Source organism: Pantherophis guttatus, chromosome 2 (assembly GCF_059756535.1).
Source record: "Pantherophis guttatus breed Tessera chromosome 2, ASM5975653v1, whole genome shotgun sequence".
NCBI lineage: Eukaryota > Metazoa > Chordata > Lepidosauria > Squamata > Colubridae > Pantherophis > Pantherophis guttatus.
This window is the reverse complement of record NC_142064.1, coordinates 103719094-103723552: the sequence shown is the minus strand read 5'-3', so window position 1 is coordinate 103723552 and position 4459 is coordinate 103719094. Positions and strand designations below refer to the sequence as shown.

Sequence of the window (4459 nt, the reverse complement as noted above, 5' to 3'; positions counted from 1 at the left end):
CAACTCTCTTATGATTCGGAGCAGAACAGAAGAAAATCCCATGGTCCAAAGCTCTTTTTTTCATGTAAAAACACAGGTGATTAATGTCTTGTTTGCCTCAAATCCGGATTCAGAAGGCTGAGTCAATGAGTATGGAAGCCATGATCTCTGAAACACATATGATATTGCAACCAAGGATAGACTCTTCTTTATAGTCAGAAAGTTTCTAAGCTGGTGAAAGGCAAGTCGCACTCAATTGCTTATATGTGTGCCTATTTCTATCACATGTTCCAAAGAATTCAACATTAAAAACTCCAAATTGAAGGTGGGCAAAGGAATATGATTGCTCATTATCAGTTGTAGAAAACTCAGCAACTCTTTGTTTAAAAAGGAGTTTGCAAAACAATTGTGCCTCATTTTCATCTTTGTTCTTTGTATATAGTAACATTGACAGGACAATTGTAAGAGCTTTTAATTTTTATGTTAGTTTACATGGTACACTATTTTTACCATTTGCTGCTGATTTTATTTGGTGCTATATAATTGTAACTGGTTTTTGTGATGTGTATTTATAATTTTAATTTACCTGAACATTGTCCAGAAAACTCCAGCTACTAAGCAGTCTAAAAAACATAGAGCGAAGGAAAAAAATTAATTGATCAATTGATTGATTATAAGGCACCCTAAGACCCTCAGGCACAAAATGTCCCATTAGAACAAATTACCCTTCCTAGCTGTTCTCACAGCAAGATTTAGTGTCCCCGTTTGAATGTGGAAACTTAAACTCTGCTTAGTTTTTTTCAAAATAACCACTTTTCGACTGTCAGTCTTTTATCACTGAAATCTGCGCCTTTCTTCCAACAATTTAGGAGGAAAGTTGATTTACTTCAGGCATCCAATTTGCCACCCCAATCATTTTAATTTATGCTTTTTCAACACCTTATTCAATCCTATTTTCACTGCAGTTCTTGCAGCTGGCAGTAAACTACTGTGCAAATGTTGACTTTTCCGCAATGCTGACACCACGTTAAATACCTGTCTGCTTCTGGCAGGTTTTTCTTCCCTTGATGAGAATATTTTAGCCACTGACAGAATCCAAGGCAAGCTGCCAGCGACCCTTGAAATGTGTGCAGAAACTCGATTGGTATGCAGCAGACTGCTTAAGAAGAAGAAGATCAGCAAGTCTGTAAAAAAAGAAAGAATAAAGTTAAGATTCCCCCAAAGGGATGTGTGTGTAGGTTCATGCAGACACATGTACACAGAGAGGGAGGAAGAGGGAGAGGGGGAGGGGGAGGGGGAGGGAGGGAGGGAGGGAGGGAGGGAGAGAGAGAGAGAGAGAGAGAGAGGGAGGGAGAGAGAGAGAGAGATTTTATTGTATGGGGGAAATGTTCATGCTTAAGATTAACCTATGTACTCTGACATCAGTTTCCAGACTATTGAAAATTAGTTTTTCATCCCAAGATATGGGGATTGTAGGTGGGTGGGGGAGATATCCTGGAAAAAGTATTCAATATTGATGTGATGAAAATCCTGAGTAGAATTAAATTAATTAAAAAAACAAATATGCTACACTTATCATGACTAACAAGTCTGTAATTGACCAACAAAATGGAAATTAAAGATTTTGGTTTTTCATGTGGTCTCTAACATATATAAATAGTGTAGCAACTTAGAACAATTGTTTTGCTATCTAAAGAATATCATAACGGATTCTTAGCCTAAATTTATGCAAGGAAGAACATTTATTAGAATTTAATATGTATCATATTTGCTATATCATAGTCCTCCCTCTATTAAGTTAGACCTGGCCACTAAATTGCATTGGCCTGGTTGCATCCAGTCTGTCTCTGGCTACTAAACTGATTACTAAACTGGCTATTAAACTCTGGCTACTCAGCTAAACTAGAAAAGATTTTGGCATGGGAGATAACCTTTGGTTGCTGACAGTACGGTTTGTAGGGCAGGGCAGAGGAATAGCCACTGTTCTAGGAGGGAGACTCCAATGGCTTCAGCTGAAGTAAGGAAAGTGATGTCATGATCTCCCTGCACTAAGTCATAATGGCTGCTGATGGAGAGAATGACGGGGTAAATAGCAGGAGCAAAATTGTAGTCATAGCAGTTCACTGCCCTGTGAAATGTAAAGCTTGCCTTCAGAAATTGTGGGCGCTTCATCACTGGAGATTTTTAAGAAGAGACTAGACAGCTACATGTCTGAAATGGTATAGGTCAGTGATGGTGAACCTATTCAGCACCGAGTGCCGAAAAGGGAACACTTAACACGCGGGGGGCATACGTGCGCTGGATATGGCTCTTACAGTTTCTGCCACACAAGTGCACACACCGATCAGCTGACTGGTGCACATGCTCATGCCGGAAAATGAAAGACCAGGTCTTCCAGTTTCTGGCACTACCGCACACACAAAGGCCAGCTGATCATCACGTGTGCATGTGCACCAGGAACCCAGAAGAGGAATGGGTGTCACCGCACATGCCAGGCAACATGGCTCTGTGTGCCATTTCAGGCATGCGTGCCATAGGTTCGCCATCATCCTGCCTGATCAGGGGGCTGGACTAGAAAAGCTCCAAGTTCCCTTCCAGCTTTGTTCTGTTCTGTTCTGTTCTGTTCTGTTCTGTTCTATTCTTCTTATTAAGCTCTTTTTGAGTAGGTACCACAGACTGGCACTGGTTGGGGAGCACATGATGGGGTGGCATGGATTGGATAGTATGACAAGGGGTTCCTCCCTCCCTATCCCATCTTCGCTCCCTCCTTCCCTTTCCAGTAACTGCTGCTTGGTGGGGAGGGAGGGCAGGAGGGATGGATTGTGAGACTGGCTGGGAAACTGTCATAGAACATTGAAAATGAAGATCACATGACTGCAGCAGCAGCCCAGCAGTGCATAGCAGCCAGTAGCACTAAAGCAGCCACAACCTCCCCAAATTTCATTCCCTCGGGAGTTATGGTTTGTGGATTTTGGACACATTCTGTAAGTTAGCCTATTTGAGGTATCTTGTTTAAAAAATTGTTGCCCTATGATACACTATTTGGGAACAGTTAAAGATCATGACAAGAGTTTTAGTAGTAAATAGATACAACAGCTATGGTTTAATTCCTATCTAAACATGATAGAGAATGCATGTGGTTCCATCAACCACAAGAAAATGTTGGAACCATTGAAGGAATTATTTAATAATATACAACAGGGAGGAGAGGTACCTCCAACTTGGAAGACAGCATTTATTTCACTGATCCGGAAAGATGGGCAAGACGATACAGATCCTAAAAACTATAGACCGATTTCACTTTTAAATACAGACTATAAGATTTTTGCTAAAATTTTAGCAAATAGATTAATGACAGTTATGCAGCAAATGATTCATCATGATCAAACTGGTTTTATAAATGGGAGACAAATGAAAAGTAACGTAAGGCAAATTGTTAATTTATTAGAGTATTTGGGAAGGAACAACCAGGTCCCCGCAGTGCTAGTTTTTTTGGATGCTGAAAAAGCTTTTGATAGATTGAATTGGCAATTTTTATTAAAACTAATAGAAAGGATGCAATTTGGAGAACATTTTACACAATCTATTAAGGCAATATATCAAAAACAAACAGCGCAAATAATAATCAATGGTGGTTTAACAGATAATTTTAATATAGAAAAAGGAACAAGGCAAGGTTGTCCCTTGTCTCCGTTATTGTTTATTTTGACGCTGGAAATTTTATTAAATAAAATACATGGGACTGATATAATAAAGGGAATTAGAATTAGACAGCATGAATATAAGCTACGAGCATTTGCGGATGACCTGGTGGTTACCTTAGCCCAACCGGTACAATCAATTACAGCCTTGATGGATATAATCTGCTCATATGGACAGTATCTGGTTTTAAAATAAATGCAGCTAAAACAAAGATAATAGCTAAAAATATGGTCAGAAGCCAGAAAGAAGAGATAGAAAGGTTAACAGGATTTGAAATAGTTAAGAAGGTTAAATATTTAGGGGTTTATATTATGACTGCAAATACGAAATTATATCAACATAATTATGAACCGTTATGGCAAAAAATACAGAAAGAGATGAAAAATTGGAAAAAATTGCAACTGTCTTTGCTGGGTAGGATAGCCGCTGTAAAAATGAATATCTTACCAAAATTTTTATTTCTTTTTCAAATGATACCTATACTTAAAAAAGATGAAAATCTGAAGGAATGGCAGAAGGGCATAAACAAGTTTGTGTGGGCAGGGAAGAAACCACGAGTTAATCAAAAGATAATGCAAGACACCCGAGAAAGAGGTGGCCTTAAAATGCCTAATTTAAGATTATATTATGAAGCCGCTACCCTCTCAGCAATTACAGATTGGATAAATTTAACGGAGGAAAAGATACTGAATATTGAAGGATATGATCTGGTCTACGGCTGGCATGCTTATCTATTGTATGACAAGAAAGTAGATAAGACTTTTAAAAGTCACATATT

The 4459-nt window shown here is 38.8% G+C and overlaps 1 long non-coding RNA gene across 1 annotated transcript; it reads right to left on the bottom strand.

Moving 5' to 3' along the window:
* Window positions 1–554: 554 nt before the first annotated feature.
* On the bottom strand, window positions 555–1987 carry LOC148115234 (uncharacterized). Its single transcript, XR_015731913.1, has 3 exons — window positions 1911–1987; window positions 1015–1163; window positions 555–602 (listed from the first exon to the last, which is right to left on the bottom strand). It is a non-coding gene; the product is annotated as an uncharacterized LOC148115234 (long non-coding RNA).
* Between the last annotated feature and the right edge of the window lie 2472 nt (window positions 1988–4459).